Source organism: Lonchura striata, chromosome 2 (assembly GCF_050655825.1).
Source record: "Lonchura striata isolate lonStrDom1 chromosome 2, ASM5065582v1, whole genome shotgun sequence".
Taxonomy (NCBI): domain Eukaryota; kingdom Metazoa; phylum Chordata; class Aves; order Passeriformes; family Estrildidae; genus Lonchura; species Lonchura striata.
In genome coordinates this window covers 8,147,040-8,172,555 of record NC_140704.1, presented here as the reverse complement: position 1 = coordinate 8,172,555, position 25,516 = coordinate 8,147,040, and the positions used below count along the sequence as shown (strand labels likewise).

At 47.0% G+C, this 25,516-nt stretch overlaps 1 long non-coding RNA gene across 1 annotated transcript; it reads right to left on the bottom strand.

The window, feature by feature from the left end:
* Window positions 1-18,265: 18,265 nt before the first annotated feature.
* Window positions 18,266-20,639, bottom strand: LOC144245899 (uncharacterized). The gene is made up of 2 exons (XR_013339467.2): window positions 20,421-20,639; window positions 18,266-18,524 (listed from the first exon to the last, which is right to left on the bottom strand). It is a non-coding gene; the product is annotated as an uncharacterized LOC144245899 (long non-coding RNA).
* Window positions 20,640-25,516: the final 4,877 nt, after the last annotated feature.

The following is a 25,516-nucleotide window of genomic DNA, read 5'->3' as shown; positions in this document are numbered from 1 at the left end:
TTCTGTCACTAAAAACATTTAAAATTTGTAGCTTTTTATCTCTACTGCTTTTTGTTTGTGTAACTACTTAGACACATCTATTTATGTCCTACACCTCCCCTTATACAGACCTCCGGGACCATCCTGGTCCTACCTTTACCCTTAAGCTCCAAAATCTGTCCCCAGTGCAAGGGACAGAGCCATGCACCAGAATCTCCACCTGAAGCTGAGACTCTCCAAAGCATCACCCAGGTTCAGGTGGGAACGTTTAGCTGTTAAACTCTGTGCTTATATTTAGGTATAGGAAACTTAACTAATCTTTTATTTGCATTTCAGCATTTGGAGAGACTTGGGAGCCCCCAAGGAACAAAAAGCCCATGTTTTGCAAATTACCCCTTGTAGTTTTCAGGTATGGAAACCTCCCCAGGGGTTTCCCCACTCCCGGGCTGCCTCTGGCCAGCCGATTTACTGGCCATGTTTCCATGGAAACAAAAACTGGATGGGTGAAAAAAGGGGGAAAAAGTTCTTGTAATAAGTGGCATTTCCCAGTTTGGAAAGAGGGTTTTTCCCAGGCTGGACTACTTAATTTCCAGGATTTCTTTTTTTTCAGGAGAGAAGAAGGAAGGGCACTCCCTGATGTGGAGATGGATGGGCAGCTGTGGGTTGCCTGCTGCATTCAGAGCAGCAGAGCTGGTCTCCAGGCTTTAATGTTGTGATTTATGGCCACTTTGCTGCTATGGAGGTGTCATTTTGGTTTAAAAAAAAAAGTGTTTTCTAATGAGTGGGGCAGGACAGGGGGCTGCCCCATCCTGGTTGAGTGGTGTGACTTTAAGGGATGGTCTCAGCAGCGACAATTCCTCTCTCTGTCTGTGCAGACATTTAATGATGCCTCTTTGCTTTATAGCTCACTACGAGGCTTTATTAAAAAGCATCTGCAAAGGCTTTGAAGTCCTTGCTGGACATCTTGCACCATCATTGAGAGCAGTCACAGCAACACCACCCTGGGCTGGCACAGAGGCTCTGAGTAGCGATGAAGATATCAAACCCAAGGTGTAGCGCAGCCAGCTCAAAGCAAACCCGAAATTACAGCCTCTGCAGGGAGAAGTGACAGCCCTGCTACAGAGATCAAGGATTTATGGAGATGGGGCAGCCAGATCTCTCTCTTGCATCCTGAGAGCTGATGTGACACATCGGGTGTCAGGGTAGCTCCTGTTCCTCAGAGGTTAAACAAGCTGTGCGATCAGGAGGGGCTGACATGCTGGCCCGGGCGAGGAGTGAATCATTAAGTTGTATTCCCAGGGCTGAGACAGGCAGCAGCAGCTCAGCGAGGTTTCCGTAGCCCCAGGTGAGCTGTACGACAGGAATTGCACCTCTGATGGGAGCTTAGGTGCTCTGGATTGTGAAATGGCCATCAGGAGAGCTGCTTACTGCTGAGCCAGGAGGGAGGCTCTGTCCTCAGGTGTAGGCTTGTGGTTTGGGCTGGGCTTTTCTGGATCTGTGTGCTTGTGCAATAAACCAGTAAATAAATCAGTATTTGTTGTAATATTTCAGACTTTTTTTTTTTTTTCCTTTAGTGTTCCTTATTAAATAGCCTGCTTCACTTAAAAACTAACTTTTTAAGTGTCACAAGAGGGAGAAAAGAGGATTTCTTGATGGGAATTAGGGCAGCTCTTGGCTCCCTGTAGAAAAATAAGGATGGTTTCATGTTCAGGAGCCCCAGCAGGAGGAACACTGGGGAAGGACTGTGTCCAGAATGGAGAAATGATGTTATTTAGACATCATCTATGAGAGAGAAGAGATACAGGAAAATCTGCACACATATCTATTTACACACAAATATTTATATATATATGCATATATTTGTATACATGTGTGATATATATATATATATATATACATACATACATATGTACATATACACATACATATATATTAAAACCATCAGCATTTTATAGAAATATATAATTTTTTATATAAATGTTTATATAAAATCCCCATTTTTTATTAAAAATTATATATCTACACATGTATACGTACATATATACATATGTACATACATGTAATCATATATCTACACATATATACATACACATATACACATACATATATATATTAAAACCATCAGCATTTTATAGAAATTGTTTTATAGAAATGCTTTTATATAAATGTTTATATAAATGATTATATAAAACTCCCATTTTATATTAAAAATTATATATCTATGCATATATACATACATATATACATATGTATATACATATATACATATGTATATACATATATACATATGTATATACATATATACATATGTATATACATATATACATATATACATATTAAAATTAAAACCATCAGCATTTTATAGAAATGCTTTTATAGAAATACCTTTCTATAAATTTTTATCTAAATGTTTATCTAAACCCCCCATTTTATGTTAAAAACTATCTATCTACACACAAACATACATAATAGACACACACAGAAGGTGAGTGTTTGTATTTTTACCAGGGTGTGCATACTTGGGGGACACCTCTGTCCTGGGGCTGCTGAGCTCATCCCTGTCCCTCACTGTGGATATTTGCATTTACCAGAGCTGGGAAATTCTGCCACTTCTCTCCTGCCTTCTTTGCACAGCTGGGCTTCCTAACCCTATTTCCCTTCCCTCAGCTCCTGTCTATTTGCTTCAGGAATAGGACCAGGAGGATTTGGGAGTGGCTCATAGAAGGAGAAGCATCATGAACCCAAGCATCTCGTGCCTACAAACCTTGCCTTGAGGACTGTGGGCACTGGTAAGGTCAGGGGGAGGAATGAAGGTCTCATTTGCCCAGGTTTATCAGTTTTATCAGTTTTCAGGTTTATCCAGGCTGGGATGCTGCTCCAGGGAGAGGGGCAGGCAGGAACTGCAGCACATATGGTGAGCCCGGCCCCACGCTGCTCCAGAGCTGTGAGATACGGAAGCACAAGGGCACTGCCACGGAGAAAATATCAGCTCTGGGCTTTGGCTGGCTCTGGGAGTTTCTATTCAGAGCCACAGCACTACCTGAGCTAATGGCTTGTCACAGAGGAGAGGGCTTGTTTACAAACCCTTCTCCAGAGGGGAGAGAATGATGTCAGTAGAGGAGCAAGGTGATTGCAGCAGCTACTCACAGCAAATGGCTTCTGCTTCTGGGGTGGCTTCAGGAGCTGAGATGATGGGAGATGCAGCAGAGGCCCCCAGAGGAGCCTGAGGATCCTGTATCACGAATTTGTGGTGTCTTCTGTCTCCTTGATGATGTTCAGAGAATGTAATTTCCTTTTGCTGAGCACAATCGCTCTCCAGCTCCTCATGCTGGGACCCCTGAAACTCTCTCCAGCCTTGTTTTTCCCTGGGTGCTAGGAGCTTCCCTGATTCCCATCAAGAATCCTCATTCCCCCATCTTGTGACACACAAAAAGTTAGTTTTCAAGTGGAGCGGACTGCAATAATTTAATTTTTTAAAAATGCAAACAGCCATCTAAAATATTAAAAGAAATCTATCTACTTATAATCTCCATTCTTCCTGTTTGAAATGCTTCTCCCAGTCTGCACAGTTTACCAGGGTAAAATGCAAAGAGCCATCTAAAATATTAAAAGAAATATATCTACTCATAACGTCCATTCTTCCTGTTTGAGGAACTGCTCCCAGTCTGCACAGTTTACCTGGGTAAAGTGAGTTGTCTCCAATTCCATTGCCAGGGCATCAAGAGGAAGTTTCATTATTCTAATTTAGCATGAAAATACGTTTAAATAGCATTTCATTTTGCCCTTTCACAGTATTAAGTAACTGCAAGAATCTTTTCAAGAGCAATTGCCCACAGCTTTTTGTGCAAATATTCTCTTTACAAAAGTCTCATGATGATTTGGGAGAAGCAATAGGGGAAAAACATGCTTCAGTGACAGAATAAAGGAGAAATCTAGTGTAATACTCAATGCAGTGTTATTTATCCTGTAGCTAATTACAATCATAATCTGCTGTATAAAGGAGGCATTTCAATGTCAAATTTCATAAAAGAGATTAACTCTCAAGGAAAGATGAAGCAATGGGGGTCAGGGAGTGTTGCAAGAGCCCACCAGCACTCAGGGTCTCTCTTCTCCTCCAGGGGAGCCCTCAGCTCAGTCTCAGCCACACCCCTGGGCACCAGGCAAGTAGATTTGGAACTGACTAATTAATATGTTTGGTTAGCTTATTAAAATCATAGAATCGTAGAATGGTTTGCGTTGGAAAGGATCGTTTAAGATCATCTAGTCCAAGTTCCCTGCCATGGGCAAGGACTCCTTCCACTATCCCAGGTTGCTCCAAGCCCCATCCAGCCTTGCCTTTGACACTACCAGAGATGGGGCATCCACAGCTTCTCTGGGCAACCTGTGCCAGGGTCTCACCACCCTCACAGGAAAAGAGTTCTTCCAAATATCTCATCTACAAGTGCACTTTTTCAGTTTGAAACAATTACCCTTTGTCCTGGTCACTCTCCTCATATTTCTTATAAATCCTCTTTCTTCAAGTATTTAAAGACCTCAGCAAGGTCTCACTGGAGCTTTCTTTTCTCCAGGCTGAACAGCCCCAGGTCTCCCAGCTTGTTTTCAGAAGAGAGCTGCTCCAGCTCTCTGAGCATCTCTGTGGCCTCCTCTGGACTCCAACAAGTGACAATATCCTTTCATGCTGGTGACCCCAGGCCTGGATGCAGCACCCCAAGAGGGGTCTCACAGGAGCAGATAGAGGGGGACAATCACCTCCCTTGACCTATTGGCCATGCTGCTTGTGATGCACCCAGGATGTGGTTGGGTTTGGGTTAAGTGCAGTCCAGCTGGGGAATGTGTGAATAAGTATGCCAAGCAGCTACAATTATGAGGGAAAAATGCTAAGATTTAGGTTTTCACGTATCTCACATGTTGTCAGAAATCAATATCCTAGAAGGTATCAGGCAAGTTGAATCTGGAATAATTTTCCTTTACTAAACACTTGGAATCTGGCCCTGAAACATTCCCCTTCCTTACATAACAAATAGAATCCAAATAAACTGTCTTGACTACTTTAAACTTAGACATGCACATGGCCTGGGTCATTCAGTTTTTCATCCATCAGTGTCCACAGGTCCTTCTTGGCAGGGCTGTTCTCAGTCCATTCACCTGTCAGTGAATATTGGCAGAGGGGATTGCCCTGACCCAGGTGCAGCACCTTGCACTTGGCTTGTTGGATCTCATGAGGTTTTTGTGGGTTTATTTCTGACATAATTACACCAAAACAACAATTATGAAATGTTTCAACATCCAAAATGTGAAATTTTGTCAAAACATCTGATTGGCATCTCTTCCCCATGGTCAGCAGGGGGGTCACTGGGCAGCAGGTTTACAAGAGCAGCTATTACTATTCAGAAAAAGCATTTTAATAACCAGTGCCACAGACCTCCTGCATGAGGACCCTCCTCTGTCCTGCATTTATGGCTGTAACATTTATCCAGCTCCCCCTGAGGTTAGTGAACAGTGATCTGCAGGAACTGTATGAATTATCAGGTAATAAATCAAATTTCTTGCCCTGGAAAAGAGGGACTCTGTACCAGACTGGGTATTGCTTATACAGGCAGAGACCAGAAATATTCAGGTAACACCCGTGGTGTTTTCCTGTCACTAATGAGAATGAACTGTGTGCCATTGGTCGCCCATCAGGTTTTCCAAGCGGGAAATTTGCTCATAACCTTTTTTGACATGTGACTCCAGAAGCTGAGTGGAAAGGATCTAAGTCCCAGTAATGCTGTCTCTGAGAGGGCCTGTCCAATTAAATCTTCCTCAATATGTCAATCACCTGCTAAATGTAACTGCTCTGGGCTTGGGAAGTGCAAATCAACAGGTTAAAATGGTCCAGGAAGGGCTGGATCACAACAGCTGGGGAGTGGCCACGCCACTGAGGGGACACATAGCCCAGGCTGAGATCAAACCAACACAAATCCAATTTCTGGATGATGGATGTCCCCTGAACTCTAGCACAAAACAAAGCACTTATGCTCCTTGGGATGATGGACCTCATTCCAGGAACTGGAGTAAAACTTCCAGGTATTGCACTAATTTGTTGAGCACTGATACTGTAGTGACCTTGCAGGTGACCTTGGAAAAGAGCACTGGCCCTGTTTGCTGTTTGTGACTGAATTGCAAAAGGTAGCTAATAGCTCCTTTCTCCCATGGATCTGGCTCTGTGGATTGAGAGCTTGTTGGGATAAGGAATGTTATAGTTTAGGCACAGAAAACACCAGGTAAGTTGGTCCCTGCATGTGCCAGGGCTGCATGAGGCAGAGAAATAATGATGATGACAATCCCAACAGCAATCATCCAACCACGGAAATCGTTGTTTATAACACAGTTGAGTAATTAAGAAGCGTTTGCTTCAAAATCTTTAATGTGTGTGAGAAAAATTCTTGTGAAATCACATATTCAAATGCTGTCTGTGCTCCAGAGGGTGAAGCCCTGCCTGTGCCTCCCTGCACCGTCGCGTCTCTGGGCTCTACCTAAAAATAAAACCCTAAGCACAAAAGAACAAACCCCTGCTGGCAGCCTGGCACCGGGGCAGGGCACAGTCGCTGCCAGGCATGTGGTGTCTTTGTCCTTACAGGTCAAACCTGGAACTGAGCAAAGGATGCCAATCTCCAGATCAGCACTCGGAGTCACAGCTCCCTCCTGCCTGGCAGCCCGTACCCAGGAGCTGTCCCTGGATCCCTGCCCAGGGGGCTCAGCCCTGGGATGGTACCAAAGCCCAGCACCGAGGTCAAAACAAAGTCTGAAGGTAATGCTCGAGGTGAGAAGTGCCCTCTCCCCTTCGTCACCATCGCCAAAGGAAGCAAAACACCAAAGGAAGAAAAAATAATTTTGTCACCTCGTGGCCCTGCAGCGCTTTCACCCTCACTAGTGAAAAACATCACACTGTGTTATAGTTTGAAAACAAAACTAGTGAGAGACTTCAAGTCAGAAATACAATTTATTAGGCAAAGTGAAAGAGAAAAAATACATGCAATAATACAAAAGAAAAACCACTGACAGAGTCAGAATACAACCTGACACCCTTTTTGGTCAGGGTGTTAGTAGCCATCCAAATTGGAATGGCTTAAGTCCCCCTGGAAATCCAGCAGAAAAACCTGAGTCTGGTGTCCCAAAAATCCAGATTATATCCAGGTAGGAATGTTTGGCTCCTCCCTCTGGGCAGAGCATCTCCCAATGGGATATTACAGTTCTTATCAGTCATGCAGTGACATTCAATAGCCCATTATCAGCACATGTCTCTCCTGAGAGAGGATTGGTTGGGGGAGAGACAAGGAAAACTGCTCACTTAACAGGAGACAACTGCCATGCAACTGGCAAATGGAATGCATCTTGTCTTGCAATCTGGGACACATTGCAAGACCTCAACTTCAGAGCCAGCCCAGGACAAGTGGAAACAGGAACTTCATGTTGCCAGTGTCCCCCTTGCTGCTTGCCCAGGGACCTGAGTCTGTTTCCTCAGGAGGGTGTGGGAGGGGGGCTGGGCTGGGGTCTGATCCCATTTGTATCCTCCTACTTGCCAAAATCCAGGATAAACCGCTGCAGTCCCAGCACAGCAGAACTAAAAAGCCATGTCTGAGCTTTCAAAGTGGAAGTCACCTGCTCTCAGGTGATGTCCTTTCAATGTCAGGACCCTGTTAAGTCCTAACTAGCATTTGCATTTTGTTAAGCACAGGGAGATAAAAAGGAAATAAACCAAACCCCTGTAATGCAAGATTGAAAGAAAAAAACCTGAGCATGTCAAGGTTTCATATTACTCCAAATCATCGCATAAACAGTGCACCATTAAAACAACATTCCTGGGAAAGTTACCTCTCACCCATCCTCTCCCCTGCCCCTGACTCCCGAGGCAAAGAGCTGAGAGTTTACAAATAAAACCCTAAAGGAGAGAAATTTTGACATTGATTCCAGCAATTGGGATTTCTCGTATGGCTCAAAAAAAGTGTCAAATGTGTCACTCAGTGCTTACAGGTTATCCTCTGTAAGCTCAGGCATCAGCCTGGTGTGTTTATTAAACCTGTGGCCTGGCAGAGGAAAGGTGTCTGTCTGAATTGCAATACTGTTGATTTCCAAACAGTTGGTTTAAAGCTCTTTGTCCTGGTTTAGTGAATTACTGAACACTAGGATAAAGTGTTCAAATACAGATTCTTGTGTCTTGGTACCAGGTGCCTTGCAAATGGCTCTGGTCACTCCAGCAGGCACTTAGGGCTCTGGGCTGGCTTTTTCTGGGTGGTGTAGTGTAGCATAGCATAGCAAAATAAGATGCTCTTGTTTTGTTCTCTGAGTATATCTGTCTAGAGGGATAGGTGTGCGCTGTGTAAATATATGTATATTATAATTAACTACATGGGGCTGGCTTTGCTCTGCAATGCTCAGTGACAGGACCTGCCCTTTTTTGTGCCCTTTGGGGTCCCCTCCTGCTTATCTGCCCCAGCCCAGCACTGGCTCTATTGCTTTCCCCACTTCCAGTGCCACAACCCTTTCTTTTCCCCCATCCACACCCAGCTGGGAGGCCCAGGAGCAGAAGTCAGTCTCCCTCTCCAGAACATTTTCCCACTTATTTATGTTTCCCTCCTGCACAGGGAGATCCCACCAATCTCTAAAAGCTATATGAAGTTATTTGCTTGAGCAAACTGACAGCAGCCTCTGGGCTAAACTTTTGATCCGTCAGTTTTCTGCCACCTTCAGAAAGCACTGCTGGCTGCAGGCAGCAGCCATCCTGTGCTGAACGGGACCAGCACCACTTGCCACAGGCAAGGGGAGCCAGCAGAGGTGGAACTGGAGCTCTATCCTCTTGCTTGGCACCCCCAGGGTCCAAGTGTGGGTGTCTCCTTCCTGGCACGGGGGGATGCACCAGAAAAAGCACATAGAGGTTCTGCTGTTGGAGCAAACCAGAACTGTGGGGACTTTCCCTTCCTTCAGTGACCCTCTTGGTGTTGTGCTTCAGGAGACCACCTCCTTCTCCTGCCCCTCAGGCAGGGGAAAAGTAGGAAACTGTCACCTAGTTCTGTCCACTTTTTCTAGAGCTTGTTGGCAATACTTGTGGCTGACTCTCCTTTTCAGTGAAAGGTGTTTCTCAGTGCCTATCATCATCTCATATCCTGAGGCTTTTCCACACACTCACAGAAATTCAAAATGATCACATTGAAGCCAGCATTGTTTCAACATTTACACTTCTGGGACAAATATCTTAAAAATATTTGACAGAGATAAAACTGCAGGGGTGGATCCAAGCACAGAAGGAAGGAGATGGAGTGTGGAAGCTGTAAGGTAAGAAGGCTCCAAGTCTACACCAGATGGCTGAAATTTCCCACCCCAGCTTCTGTAAATGGACATAGATCATCATGCTGTGAAATTTTGTTCCCTGAATAAATGGGATGAACCAGCACAGCTGAAACCATGGGTACTGTGCACACACAGGGGCAAGACAAGCACATCCATCACCCAACTGAGAGGTTGCACACTGTACCAGGGAGATACAGAACATGGGTAGATTCTACTCTGGACTAAACCATGTCCATCACAGACAAACCTTCTGAGTGGGATGTGGATGGAAGTCTGTGCAGGGGATTCCCAGTGGTACCATTCCTGTTTGTGAGCACCACAGCGACACCAGAAAGTTTTCCTGGAATGAAGCATGGAAGACAAAGACAAGGAAGGAAACTGCCTGCCAAGGGGTAAATGTCATCCCTGGTCCCTAAAAGGACAGAACTTGGGTTGGCACCTTGTAGTGACCCTTGCTCATCATTCTCTGTTCAAGCCTTTGATATTGCCCAATTCTGAAGTTGTTTCTCAGTCTTTGTTGCTACAACTTTCCCCATTAATATTGCAGATATGTCTGGCTGAGAAGCAAATGAGAACAGCAGCTCTGCCCACAGCTGGACATCCAACTCCACACTTAAGGGTACAATGAGTAGCCTGATAGTCTGAGATGTGGAGCATCCAAACTCCTCACAGGGTTATAGAAGGAGATCGACATATCTAACAAAAAATGAGCTTTCTCATTGTCTCACTGGAGAATTTTAAGCCCAATTTGGCTGTTCACAGCTGTGCAGGAAAATCTGTAAATCAAGAGTTACTTCAGGCAAGATTTAAAATGCTCTAATTGCCTTTTGGATTTATGACAAAAGTACCACGAGAGACAAACGGGTTTCAGTACTCCACTGGCATAATTTAGGGAAAAAAAATATAGCTTTCCTTCTGTAAGAAGTCATTATTGCACTAGATTTAGTGTTCGCACCTTCCCCATTAATATTGCAGGGCATGTAGTTATAGGACAAAGGGGAATGGCTTTTAACTGGAAAAGGGCAGCTTTAGATTAGATGTTGGGAGGAAATTCTTCACCATCAGGGTGGTGAGGCCCTGGCACAGGTTTCCCAGAGAAGCTGTGGATGCCCCATCCCTGGAAGTGTTCAAGGAGAAGTTTGATGGGGCTCTGAGCAACCTGGGATAGTGGGAGGTACTCCTGCCCATGGAAGGGGGTTGGAACCAGATGATTTTTAAGGTCCCCTCCAACACAAACCCTTCTGTGTTTCTATGAGATTAATCCCAGCTCAAGTATTCAGTTTCCTCTGCTGGGTATTTTATTCCTCTATATTTTTTTTTTCTTTTGAGTGAGAATTGTAAAGCCAAGTTAAATAAGTGCACATAAATTATAGAAACAGCTGTATGAAGTACAGGAGACACTAAATGCAGGCTATTACAGAAATTTTCTGTTCTGTGCCTGGATGTAACTCACCAGCCTCATATGAATTGAATTGTGGGCAAGTGCTCGCAACTTCAATTTTCTAGAGGCCCTGTTTTGGGGAAAAAATGCAAAAACAAATGATCCATCACAAATATAAACAAGCAGGGATCAGCCCTGGATGTGGGAGTGCACAAATCCCTTTGCTGCATTAACCTTGTGCCTGAAATGTGCTCAGCAAGGAGCCATGTTCTGGAAATGGGAAAGAATGAAACTGGATGTTATTTCTTCTGGAAATAAGAGCCATGGGGAGAGATTTTTACCTTTTTAGAAAGAAGATCATGACATTTCTGTACAGGTTTTGATGGCTTTTCAAAAAAGTTGTGTAATTGGGTGGTCTGATTTGTATTCCCTGCATTGATGTGTATTGCATCTGGCTTCAACAGCAACAGTGAAGTTGCTGGGGGATGGGTTCTTTTTTTAAAGATAATTTCTTTTTTCAAATATTCTTGAAGTGCAGCTTGTATTAAACTGGGTAATAATTAGATAGTGAAAATGCTTCTATCTAATGCTTAGATTATTACAAGTGCCTGAGGCAATTCTTCAAGGTTTATAACAGACATAGAAATCAATGTTTAATGTCAAAAGTGATCCTGGAAGGTGTTTATTGAGAGTTATTTTTTAATATAAAGTGTAAAGATTAAAAAAATGCTTTTATTCTTAGTTTTACTTGTAGTGGTAACTGGGGGAAAGGTGTGGTATCATCAGGGAGAAGTATTACCATAAAAGCTTGGTGTTAAGCCTTCTTTCAAGATTCTTGATCCAAAATACCAGTTTAAACCAAACCAAGTCAATGTATTTAAAGTCAATACCCCCCTGGTTGTTCTTACATTACACAGATTTCTTAGAGCTGCTATAAACCAGCACTAGACACTGGCATCAGTGAAAATTCATTACTGAGCCCTGTAAGAATCTGCCCTTTTGAGAGAAACTTAGGGCGGGTTTGGGTTTAACATCCATTAAAAAAATCTTGTTGTACAATGTGGTATGAAGACTTTTCCCTGCTGCTAGGATAATACACTCAGGAGCAGCTGGGACAGCAAACCTGCTTCAGCATCCTCTGCCACCCTTCATCTCCTGTTTCACCCTTCACCCTTCTCTTCCACCCTCCCTGGGTTGGAAAAAAATTAAAGATCATCCAGCTCCAATCCCCTGCCATGGGCAGGGATGCCTTGCACTGGACCAGGTTGCTCAGAGAGCAAAAATTTGGAGCAATAGGGATAGGAACCAGTCACTCCAGGCTGTCTGCTTGGGGGCACAGAGCTGGCAGAGCTGCCCATTGCCCTGTGGGTACCCAAACTGGCACCAAAAGCACTCCTGTCATCCCACGGTCCCTGCACACCAGGATCACAAGCACACATGGAGTCACTTACACTGGAGACAGCCACAGCTAAGTGGGGTAATCCCACTTCCCAATGTCCAAACGATTTAATAGAGATGAAACCCAAGAGACAGTACAGAAATGAGATAAATCTGGGCAGAAATGATTGCAACAGCGTTTGGGGAATGGAAAAACAGCATATACCCTGGCAGATCCAGGGTCGAGAGAAAAATGCAGTTCTCTGGAGAAGCCTGGGTAAGAAAAAAAGTGAATGGTGGCTCCACAAGCCATCAGTGCTTGCTCAGACACCATTCTGGAAATGCATGAGTTGTACCTGTCTTGTAAAGGGCAGCTCTGGATGCAGGTGCCTTCCCTGGGGGCTGCAGGAGTGGGATGGACACACTGGACCCTTTCCCAGCATTTTTACCAGGCTGAGGTGGGACTGGGAGTGGAGCTCACCCTTCAGAGGGACTTTGCAGGGCAGACTCTCACCTCCAGCATTCCCAGCTGCTGCCCAAAATCGAGGAGTCATCTGCTCGAGCAGCTTTTGAGTAGGGGCTTCACCCCCTAGAAGCATCCACCTCTCTCCATGGTTGTCAGGGCAGCCTGAAGGACACACTTGGGAGTGACATTTGCAGTGTCCATGTCCACACCTGGACAAGGTATCCCAGCTGTCTGCTCACACCCAAACCACATCAGCAGCCCCAGCCCAACAAGGTGAGAAAAAGGCTTTCCAGGGACAGTGGCTGTAGGTCAGGGAAGCTGGAAGGGTAGATGAGGTTGTGTTAGAGCTGGAAAGGCAGAGGAGGTGCATTGCATTGCTTTCCTTCAGATCTGAGAGGTGCAGACCCCACAGGCTCATTGCTGTGTGCAAGTGCCCCAAGCAATCTAATGAAAAATACTATTCATTAAAAATATTTCATTTCTCCCCACAAACTTCGCCTCATTCAAATGCTTCACTAAGGATGAGCAATAACTGCCACTACAGCAGTGATTTCAACACAGTGGGAAGATTTCAAGCTCTCCTCAGGGCAATGAAGCCCAAAAGGTATGAGATCATGACAGAATTACCTGCCACACACTTTGCAAACAGAGCTAAATGTGATTTGGGCTCCAGATATCAGCAAGAAAATACAATGGAGAGATCAGAAAATGTCTCCTGGTGGAAGACATCAGGTTAAAAAAGGAGAAAATGCTTGAGGAAGGATGGAGTTAAAGATGATTACAGAAAAACCAGAAATTTGTGATGGAGGTGCAAATCTCCAGGTGCAAATGAGCACAGCCTTGTGGATGCCTGTGTTTGCATTAGCCAGGGGTCTGCTCCCACGTGTTGGATCAAACGTGGCTCAGTACAAGGGGAATAAGAATTGAGAGAGAACAACTTCCTCCTCTGAGGGAGAGCTGGAATGCAAAATATGTCTAAAATAATACACTACCCAAGTAGTCTTTCAGCCTTTCCCAAAGGAAAAATACACTTCTCTACGAGGAAAATGCCACATATCTCTCTACAGCCCCAGGAAAAGAATGAGGTCACATCTTTCACTAATGCTGAAAGAGAGGGATTTTTTTTGTGTGTGTGTGCACTGTTTCATCCCCTTCTAGTAACTTGACATGCCTCAGTGCAGTGCTATCCTGGTATTTATACAAAGAAAATTTCCCTTTCTCACTCAATCAAATCCTGCATCACCAAGGCAATGCTGCTGTTATGGAGGAAATGGGTTTGCCCCTTGCTTCCCTCGGTGTGAGCTGGGGGCAGCTCTCCCTGAGTTAAAAGGTGAAAGCTGTCCCACTGACTCCGGCTGCAGAAGGGCTTCTTGGTGGGAATGAGGGAAAAGAAGCCAGCTTCATAAACCAGATTTTGGTCTCTTTACACAAGGACAATTTGTAATAAACCCTGTGGCTAACGTGAAGTTATTGCAGATTTGCACTGGCATGAATGAGGTCAGAAACCAGCCCGGGGTGCCTGGGATAAGGTGGCACAGAGGTGTTGGAGCAGAGAAATTTGGAGTTTGACTTTCTGCAGCCCCTGAGCGATCTCAGTGCGGTGACACCCTGCCTTCAATGTATTTTGGGTCAAATTGATGAGTGGCATGGCTCAGGACCAGGCCCACCTGACATGGGGAGTGCCACGTGGAGCTTGTTGGAGCAATTGTGTGCTAATTAGAGCTGTCTGCTCAATGAATTTAGCTTCAACTGCTCACAGAGTGGCGGCAGCTAGATTGGGATTTCCTCAAATTGATTTGTAATTTGAGGTTACTCAATTAATTTTTTTTTATGATTTTTTTTTAATTTTTGCTCTTTCTTAGTTGCACAAGCTCTCAAGTCCCTGAATCTGCCCCTCCTTGCTTCAACAGGTGCCAGAGATGCCCAGCTGGTGCCCTCTCCAGCATCACAGCCCTGACTTGGCAACCAGTGGGCCAAACCTCCCAAGATTCACCATCCATTGGGAAAGAGGTTACAAACAAGCAGGATGGAGGAAATTCAACCCTTTTTCTTTCCTTTTCTGGGCCACACAAGCCTTGCCCAAGGCATTATTCATAGAAAAATTAGGCTGCTGCAAGATTCACTGGCAGGGTGCAGAACTTAAATAGAATTTTCTCTTGTCCCAGTTACACAAAGTCAGCCTGATTGTCCCATTCCCTTTGCTGGTGTAAAGTGGAAGTAATTCCAGTCCTGAGGCTGGCATTTACAGCTCACTGGAAGGACAGATACCACAGGAGGCACCGCATGGCAGCTGCTCCAGGCAGCAACTCTCAGTCCTGGTGTCATAGACTCATAGAATGGTTTGGGTTGGGACCTTAAAAACTGTCTGGTTCCAACCCCGTGCCATGGGCAGAGACACCTTCCACTAGGCCAGGCTGCTCAAAGCCCCATCCAAACTGTCCTTGAACATTTCCAGGGATGGGGCACGCACAGCTTCTCTGGGCAACCAGTTTCAATGTGTCTCCACTCTGATAGTGAAGAATTTCTTAATAATATCCAATCTAAATGTGTCCTCTTTCAGTTTAAAGCCATTCCCCCTTGTCCTATCACTACCTGCCCTTGTAAAAAGGTCCTCACTGCGTAAGCAGCACTTTCCTTCAGATGTGAAATCTGACAGGGATGCAATTCAAATTTAATTTTTTCAAGCATTTTTTGTGGTCTAGCTTTGAGTACCAGTGTGTTTGGAGGCAGGGAATGCAGAAAGTGTGTGAGTGAGTGCTGCAGAATCGTGACCCTGCATGGGTAATTCACCTTCCACCACTTCTAACATGGAGCAATCAAAGGACCCACTTGACTTTCCAGTCTTTCAAATCTCTCACTGCTTTGAGGTTCACAGATCAGAATCATTGCTCTGTAGTGGCAGTTTTGTGACAGGCAAATCTGGCTGATTCCAGGGAAGTGGTGCTGTCCCAAAACAAATGGTATTCTTTTAGGGATGGCTTGGTTCTGGGAGTGGAACTGTGGCTCCTGTTCAGAGGGAGCTTTTGCAGCAGCTGAGCCCACTGACACGAGGAGCTGAACCCTGCAAAGTGATGTCAATCCTCTGCTGCTGCTGCTGCTGCTGCTGAGCCCTGGCCACTTGTTCCAGCACTCAAAGTCAGCCATCTGCTGGGGGGAATATCTGGTGCATCCTGCTTTCAGTGAACTTCCCTTTCTCCTTAGGATTGTCCTCCAAAACACATAAAATACCCTGGAAATGGTGCCAGGCTTCACTTGCCCACCCAGGTAATATAGCTCATCATTTATGCACTTAAAAAACACCAACACACACATTTCTGCAATATTATGGGATTTTGATGACAAAGGTGTTTGTTCTGGTTTCTGTTCAACTTTGCCTCCAAGTGGGGAAGAGCCAGAGCTGTTACTCACTGCCTGTGGCTCTTCCAAGAGGGAGCTCAGACCCTCAGCCAGGCTTCCCTGCTCTTGACTTGAGATTTGCAATCAGAGCAATTCCTCTGACTTCTGAGAGCTGCTTCTCATTTCCAAACATATGCTTAGGAATATAATCAGGCTTACAAATCTCCACTGACAGCAGAACTGAGTGCCAGCTTCCCTTAACAAGTAATGCAAAACACTGCTGGGGGGGGTGAGCAGCCCAAGCCTGCTACCCAGCGCTCAACAAACCCCAAAACGAGCACAGTCATGGCCTCCTCTGTGGAAATTAATATTCTATGAGCAGGATTGGAAACCTATGGGTGCTTTGGTACTGTGAGAACATGATATACCTGCAGAAAGGTGGTCTCTGTTATTGTGGCATTGGTCTGCTGCCTGTGGGATAGAGGCGGGCATAGGGCAGGAGGGTCTCTGTAAATACCCAAACCCAAGGGAGAGATAGAGTGGCCTTCACCAGCAACACCCAAAGCTGGTGAACACACAGGAGGTGAGGCTTTCTCCCACCCATTCCTGAGCAGGCCATTTCAGCTCCAGGTGTCAGCAAAGGATGTCTCTGTGCTCGTCCTCCCACAGGAGAAGCAGATGCAGAAATAAATGCCTGACACTGCTCAACATCATGGTGCTCCAGACACATCTCTGCTGATGGGAATCATGGTGATTGTCAATAAACTGACTCATCTGCTGCCTGGCTGCTGCTGCAGCTGGTAGAAACAGTGCTCAAACTTTTGTCAAAGCTGCAGACACACTAGGCTGGATTTAACCCAGTGTCTCCACGTTGAGCTCTATGTGTGAGTGAAGCAGAGGTGAGGTTAGCAAAGACTGGTGCCACTGGAATGGTGTCTGGGACACTGCTGTGGTGATAGTAGATGTCACCAAGTGCCTACAACAGACCAGTGCTCTTCTACACCAGCAGCTGGAGGTCAAGGAGGCTTCAGATGGGCAGCACAGAGCCCAGGCTCATGTAGATGCCCACATCCAGACACCAGCATTTACAGATCCAGTCTTTTCCAGTTGTCCCCCTGCTCGTGTTGTTCCTCAGAAGACTATTTTGACCATTTCTTACCTCTTTGACCACTTCTCCCTTTAATGCCTGGCCACTGTTCCCAGCCTCCCTGGTGCTGCCCAACTCCAGGACAACAACAAGTTCCCATGTTATTCAAAATTTGTGAAAAAACCTTATGGAAATGTTAAATCATCCATGTGAACCTTAGGAGCAATGGAATGGTTCTGCTCTGTGCAAAGCCTCAAGGAAAAATTCAAACCCTCCAGGACCACTCATGGTGTGTGGACATCCATTCAGGCGAGGCTGGCTGAGGTGGGTGTGCAGCACTAAATGCAGCACAACACCACACAAAACCCGTGGCTGAGCTGGCAAAATCCATGCCAGCTCTCTGGCTGGCTGCTCCCTGGCTGCACTGGCACCATGCCCCTCACCTGCACGAGGCCGAGCACCTCCAAAAGGACCGGGGCTGGCAGCACCAGGGTGGTGGCTGGGGGACAGGACATCCCAAAGCTGCCTCGGGGCAGCCCGTGGCCCACCCAGCCCTACTGTACATCCCTCCCTGTGTCCCTCTGTGCCCCTCTGCTCTGCAGAGCAAAATGGAACTTGCCTTTTGTCTGGCCGGGGTCAGACAGAGCCGGTTTGTTCGATAAAGCTTTAACGCTTTGTGAACACGCAGAAAAGCTCAACCCGGGGCCCTCTGACAATCTCCATTGTTTTGCACCTTAAAAAAAAAAAAAAAAAAAAAAAAGGAAGGAAGAAAAAAAAAACGCTGGTTCGATTTAAAACACCAAGTTCATGGCATTTCAAAGAGAAATGATACACAGTGTATGGATTTGTGTGATACGGGGAGATAAAGCCAGGAATAAAATGCCAGGCAGGAGCATTACAAATGCTGCTCTCGGGGGTGAGCCTGGTATTTTGCCGTCTGATTATTTTAAGTGGTTTCCATCTCTGCAGCAAAATCTCTGGCATTAGCTTCACATCCCAACTCAGTGTTTGGGGCAGTCTGGGGAAGGAAAAGGTGTGAAAAAAGATGAAAGAATAAGTGATACTTATGCCCTACTGTCTATGGTGCCTGGGAAATGGCACGTAGATGATGTGTGTACAGTCCTCTTCAGCCACACTGGGGTTCATTGTCTGCAAAATTCATAAGCCATGTAATGCATCAGTTGCCAAGCAAAGCTGGGATATGGGAACCCTCCCTGTAGTTTATCTAAGGACTGAAATAAAATAAAATAAAAAAAAAAAAAAAAAAAAAGTGGACTCCTGAAAGAATCATATGAGCTGGCACGGAGACCAGTTGATTGAATATTTCATTTATTGAACGTGCGGTTGCCAAAATAAATAACTCGGGCAGGAAAGCAGTAGTCAGGAAATTGAATGTGGGTTTTTTTTTGTCTCTGGCGAAGTTTCCCTTGAGTGATTTCCTTTGGAGGCTGCTGCTGCCCGCGGAGCGCATCCCGCTCCTCCGGCTCCGGCGGCAGCCCAGGCACCGGCGGCGTGCTCCTCCCAGCCAGCCTCCATCCGCCAGCAGAACAAAAATGTGTCGTTTCACTGTCCTTATAATGCACAGAGGAAATAGGATTAGGTCCAAATAGCAGCAAGGTAAGTAGGATTAATAGCTGGCTTAAATAAACTCTGCCGTTCCTGACAAGGCTGCTGGATATTGTTTCCGCCTGGCTGTGCTGCGTGCCAGGCAGCGCTGCTGTGCCCACGAGGTGCACGTGGAGGTAGGGCTGGGGGGGACTGGGAATTCAGACCACTTCTACCGCGGGATTTATTTTTTTCCTTTTGTTTTTAATAAGAAACACGACTTTTGCCGTCGTGAGACGGCGAAACCTCCTCGTGGGAGAGAGGGGAGAGAAGGACGGAGGGGTGAAGGGTTGAAAGGATGGAGAGGTGGAAGGATGGAGGGATGGGGAGAAGGAGGGATGGAAGGATGGAGGGATGGAGGGCTCAGCCTTTGTGAACGCCTCTTGCCCCCTGGCGTCCCCTCTCTGCAAGGACAGCCGGGACCAGGGGTCCCGGGGAGGGGACCCGCGACACCGGGCAGGGGGCTGGGGACACGGGGGGGTCGCCATGGGCCGTCTCTATTTCTTATCGCCTCTTTCTCCAAAACTTCAACCAACAAATCCAGCCAGACCGACGCAGGCGACACCCCCGGACAAAACTTGTTTCTCCCTCCCCAAAACACCTTCTAAAAATAAAGATCCTGCCCAGTTTCTCAAAGGCAGTTTGAAGAGCAGGAATGGGAAAAAAAAAAAATGTGTAAAAAACTGAAAGAGTTGGTTGCTAGGAAGGGAATGTGGTGGCTTTTTTGGCATTTCTATCCTCTTTTGCTTAGTCTCAGTTTCAGCTGGCAGACCAAGATCTATGTGGTTGCCTCCATTAAATCTGTTTCTCATTGCAGGCTGACAAGATTTTAAGAAAGGTTCCTAATGACCGATACAGGTTGGCATCGCAGCCGAGTTTTGTAATTAAACGTTACTGAGCAGCGGCAGTAGCTGGGGATAAATGTCAAGGCGCTTTTTTTCTTTTACTTTTTCTTTTTTTTTTATTTTTTTTCGCGATTTTCGGAGGAGAGTCTGGATATGTCACACGGAAATTGCAACTGCCAAAACAATCTACCAGGAGAACATCAATAAAAATAACTTCCCCATACTTCCCCAGCGAGCCAAGGAAATGACACTCAGTGGCTGTCGATGCTGAGGATCTCCCAAATCCCCCAAAAAGCTGCAATTACCAATGGCCCCGGCAAAAGCCCCGTCCCGCTGCGGCAGGACCCGGCGCGCTCGATGCAGCCTGCACTCGTTAAATTGAATTTTACCGAGAAATGATGCTCGGTTGGCAAATAAAAGAGGGAAAAAGAGAAGGATAAATGCGGGAGTTTTCGTCTGCGGTGGGAGAGGCGTCAGGGCAGGAGAGCTGTGGTGACAGTGAGATGCGGGCACTGCAATGGGATGCTCGGGTGGGCGCTCAGCTGGGGGTGCCCAGCCGGTCCCTGGGGGTGCCAATCCCTGCCCCTCTGCCCCTAACCCGCCGTGCTCTGCCGAGGTGAGAGCAAACCCCGTCAACCAACTTGCCTGGTGTTTGTCTCTCTTTTGACTTTCTTGCTTTTTCTTTTTCTTTTTGATTTTCCCCCTTCCCTTCCCTTCCCTTCCCTTCCCTTCCCTTCCCTTCCCTTCCCTTCCCTTCCCTTCCCTTCCCTTCCCTTCCCTTCCCTTCCCTTCCCTTCATTTTCTTCCATTTTCTTCCATTTTCTTCCCTTCCCTTCCCTTCCCTTCCCTTCCCTTCCCTTCCCTTCCCTTCCCTTCCCTTCCCTTCCCTTCCCTTCCCTTCCCTTCCCTTCCCTTCCCTTCCCTTCCCTTCCCATTCCCATCCCATTCCCATTCCCATCCCTCTGGAATTCAGCGCCCCCCGGCCGGTTCTGCGCGGTGTCCCCGCTCCGCGCTCACCGCGCGCATTCCCGCAGGAATCTCTTCTCTCCCGGCTCCCTGCGCGGCCGCGGAAGCAGCGCGGGGGCTCCTCCCGGGCCGCGGCCCCCGCGCAGTTTCCGCCGCTCTCCGCGGCGCTGCCGGCACTCGCCACCCCCGGCACAGCTCCGAGCCGCCCCGGGCTGCGCACCCGCGGCCCCTCCGCGCCTCGATTAATTGATTTAAAAGCGCATTAAAGCATCTCCCGCGGCCGGGCGGGCGCGGGGCCGGCTTCATCCATATGCATGCGGAAAGTTTCGCGGCGGCGGCAGCCGCGGGGGTGCAAATTGCGAAGTTAAATATTTGTTTTTAATTTTCTGGCTCAAAAATTTTAACTAAGAGGCAGGATTCCGGCCGCTCTAATGTGCTTGCATAAATGGCTTTGTTATTACGACTTTCCTGCTGAAACAACATTTGCCTCTCGTCCTGACACGCGGTGTTTGGAATGCGGGCAGGATGGAAAAGCCGAGCGGAGTCACCGCGGCCGGGGCCGCCGCGCAGCCCGCCCGCGCCCGCGCAAATTAACCCACCACGGCCCTCCGATTAGCTTTTAATTAGATTTCCTGATTATACACATGTTTAAAGGACGAGATTGCGTGTTTATGGAGGGAGATTTCCTCAAGAGTCTATATGATTAAACGTATTTACAATAACTCCGGTAGTTAAACATTGTCACATTTTAGGGGACGGTTCAATGGAAGTGTGATTTTCAGAAGGGAAAAAGTTGCAGAGAATGGCGGGCTGCAGCCTGCCCGGGGACTTGGATTTATTATTATTATTATTATTATTATTATTATTATTATTATTATTATTATTTTATTTTATTTTATTTTTTATAATTTATTTTTAATTCTTTAAAATTTTTATTTTCCTTTTTCCCCCTCCCCCCACTTTCTTTTACCTTCTTTTACCTTCTTTTACCTTCTTTTACCTTCTTTTACCTTCTTTTATTTCCATCCGTCATTACAACCAATAAACTACGGAACCCGGGGCCGGTGGTCCTACAGCCAGACAAAAGGGTCTTTGTGAAGGGATCCCCGCGGACAGGGGTGCCCAGGCCCCGCGGAGCTCCAGCGCGGAGCTGAGGGTGCGCACCCGCGGCCACAGCGCGGCCGCTTGCGCGGGAGAGCCGGGGGAACCCCCCGGGCTGGGGATGCTGCTTCTCAGGGCACAAACCCCTTTTCTGCGCAGCAGGACGGGGCTTTAATTTTTTTTAATGTAAAAAAAATTTCTTTTTATTTTATTATTTTTTTTTTCTCACTATGATTCTCCCACCGCTGTCCCGGGAAGGTGCGGAGCGGCGCGGGGCAGCGCGGTGCGCAGGGACCGCGGCTCACCGCCCGCCCCGTCCATGCGGAGCCGGGCACCGGGCCCCGGTGGCGGCATCACTCTGCCCTGGGCTACACACGCTCTTCCTCCTCCTCCTCCTCCTCCTCCTCCTCTTCCTCCTGCCCTCGGGATCCGCAGCTCCTCACGGCCGGCTGGGTCAGGTCCTGCCAGGGGCACAGAAACCACTCCGAATTCCCACCCCCTGACACTCTGCTGTGACATCCCAAACTTATTGATGTGACACTCTGCTGTGGCACCCACCAGTTAATTTGGGGTTTTTTTTGTAATTTTCCCTCTAGGTGTATAATTTCATCATGGAGAAGACTTTTATCTCTTTTTATCTCTCTCTTTTTTTTTTTTTTTTTTTTTAATGAGGAAAGCTCCATCTGAAAACACATCTCTCTTTTTGTCTTGCTTATTAGATATAATTTAACATAAAACGCCTGTTATAATTACTGATTATACAAGGGATCCCTTGTTTTTGCAAGCTACTAACAGGATTAGCTAACAAGTGCTAGATTTCAAATTAACCATAAACATTACGCTGGAATTCATTTCATTGCACTGGAGAGGAGGGGAGATGTGGATTTGGGGATGAGGGCATGGAGTGGTTCTGGGAGCCTTTCATCCAGAATCACTTTCTCTGCCCGAGCTGTCCACACTGGGCAGCAGCATTGCCCCTGTAAAGCCTATGAAGGCATTGTTTTAATTATAAAAATTATAAAAAAAGCCCAAATGGAAAAAAATCCCTTCTAAAGGGTTGTGTTGGGAGGATTGGAGTGCCCTGATCCGTCCTGGGGCAGAGCAGCAGCTCAGCCTCCTGCCCGTTGCCTTTTCCTACCACTGGAAATGGAGGGCTATAAAAAATCCCATTACAGATGAGTTAATTAATGGTAGTTGGAAAATTGTCTTTTGCCACAAAAGAGCATTTAAAAATAATCTGAGGGGGGAAAAAAAATGAAAAACCACAACACCATAATGAAGCTTTTGAGTAAAAGACCTCATGCTTCCATCGCCGAGGAGAGCAGGGAGGAGGGAAATTCCCCCAGCCCCAGCCCTGGTCTCGCTCCTGCCAAACCCTGTGAAGGAGCAGCTCCTGGTCTGCCCTGGCTGGAGCCCCGGCTCCCTTCCCCATGGAAAACAGCTTTCCCTGGCCAAGGGGGACCTGGAGGGGCTCACCCCGGGCACAGGCTCCTGGGGACACTGCTGCAGGGCAGGGATCCCTCTCCTTCCTGCCAGAGCCGCTGCTCCTCTCTGCTTTCCACCCTTCCACCAGAGCTCCAACTCCTCAGGCCTGGCGGAAAGTAAATCCTTTTAATGATTCAAATAATTTTGGACACAAGAAATTTACCCCCCCCTCTCCTTTGTAATTAGAGCTGGCCGCGTGTCTAAAATGATCTGCTTTCCAGAGGGAAACAATAATTGAATTGTTGGGTGTCTCCCGAGCTTTGCAGGGCTCCGGGAAGGCTGCGAGGGAAGCTGAGCCATTCTCTTGTTAGTGCCTGCAATGAGAGCGAGACACCCTAGAATTCAATTACGCGGCTCCTCCAGGAACCGTTATAATTATAACGTCAAGTTGTTTTTTAAAATTTCATAATTATGCTTTAGGATCCTTTGCGTGGATGTTTGGGAATGCGCCTGCCCAGCCCCAGCCCCCCCCCACACCCTCCCCGTGCCTCAGCACTGTCTGTGCTTCACTGGCATTCCTGTCTCCCTGCACCCATGGGTGCCCGGGCTGCTGTCCCTCTCCATCCCTGAGCTGGCACCCACGCAGCCCTCCCCTGCTCCGTGTCACTGGACAGCTCCCCGAGTGCCACATGCTGTCAGGGAGCTGGTGGCACATCCCTGTGTCAGGTCTCCTGCCTGCAAAATTGATTCCCACGCACAGCTATTCCAGAAGAGCACCAGGGAGAAGATCGGAGTAACCAGTTACAGAAATGAACATCTGAGTTACATCCAAAAGTAAGGTCGGAGTTACAGAAAGTTTTGTGTTCAGCTAGTGAAGAGACAGGTGTCCAAGGTCCTCCCTTCAGTGGCACCAGAGGGGTGAGATTTGGGGCATGCCAGGTGGTGCTGGGGACCTTAGGAGTGGGGTGCCACACAAGAGCTCTGCCTGCGCTCAGGTTGGCATTTCACTTGCACCAGTGAAAATGTAATCCTGAAAACCTTCCCCATCCCTTTTGCAGGTGGAAATGAAAAGCTTGGAAGGGCTGGACACACCACTGGCAAAGCTGTGCAAGCTTGGCCTGGGAGCAGCATTATGTTTGGAGAGTAGTTGAGTTACTTCTAGGCTCTATTTAGAAAAGTGGCTCAGACTTTCACACTCCTGCTGAAATGGGGGAGCTGTGAACCTGTCCTGCTGCAGAGCCCTGGTTCAGTGCTGCTTCTCTCCCCTGCCCTCTCCATGTCCCTGTTGCAGACCCACTGTGTCCTGCTGGAAGTGGCTGCCCAGGACTGGTTTCTGCAGAAACCAGCTCTCTCTGCTGGATGAGATCTGGCTGCACAGGGCTCTTTGAGGTGTTACGTGAAGGAGATTCTCCTCTGAGACAAGAGACTGAGAACTTGCAAAATGGCAGAAGATCAAGAAGACCAAATGGAGGGAATGTGCAAGAATCATGACCACTATGAGCTGCTTCTGTGACGAATTGGTGAGCAGGAAATGGTGAGCAGAAAAGCCAAGCCCAGTCAGATTCCCTTAGTGCACAGGTATTGCAGCACAATCTGTTTTCCAAGTATGTGCTAAAATCCCAGCACCCTACTGTCAGAGAGATCCATGGTATCCTGGTTTGGTTCTCCTTACCAAAGCTGAATGAGACCCAAGAACGTTCCAGAGTTTCATCCAGCCCAGTTTCCAGTGTCAAATCATGAAGGGTCTGACTCAGACTGTGGTGTGGGCTCCTTTTGCAGAGCTCCTTGATGTGCTGGACAAGGCATCCCCAGGGGCTTGCACAGAGGACTCTGCTGTGTGTTGGCCATGTCCTTCTTCAGTAGAGAGAGAAATTGTCTGTGTCTCTAGCTCCCCATATCCAGCAGAGAGTTGCAAAGCACAGTAGGAGCAAGCAGCAATAGGCCTGGTGTTCTCCCCTCCTGCCGCACAGCCATTGCCAGGAAAGCCTGACAGCCTCAGGCAGAAACCTGGTTTATCAAATGCTAACCACCCAGCAGCACCAAGCCTGGTGCCACCAGAATAACCTTATTTTGACAGTGCATCTTGCACTTGGCTGCTGAAAACAGCTCCTGAGCTTGGACCCAGCTCCTGAGGAGCTGGAGCTGCACACCACTGCCTTTGTGGGTGCACACTGCTGTCTGGCCAAGGAGCACAGGATGAAGAGCTTGTCTTGATATTTGCAGGTCAGGGCCCCCTGTAACAGTTGTGGCACTGGGACAGGAGAGCAGAGAGGAATACACAATGACTGTGCTGATTTCAGACTGGGAATATATTTGCTTTTCATTCTCTCAGACAAGCAATTAGAGCCATCTCCCCAAGCAGTTCCCACCCAGCAAGGAGTTCCAAAATATGAAAATTCTTCCCTTTCATATTATTTTCCAGATGTTCAATCTTCGCTTCCCTTTATTAATGCTGCTTTTGCCAGGGTGATTCATTTAACAATTAGCTTAGGCATAGGGTGGAGCAGCTGTTACAGATATTACCTGTGCCTCTAAGGCAAAGCTTCTTACTGTGGTTTTTTATCCATCTCTCCTTTCCTTCTAGACCTTTAATAACCTGTAAGAATATCTTTAAATTAGTG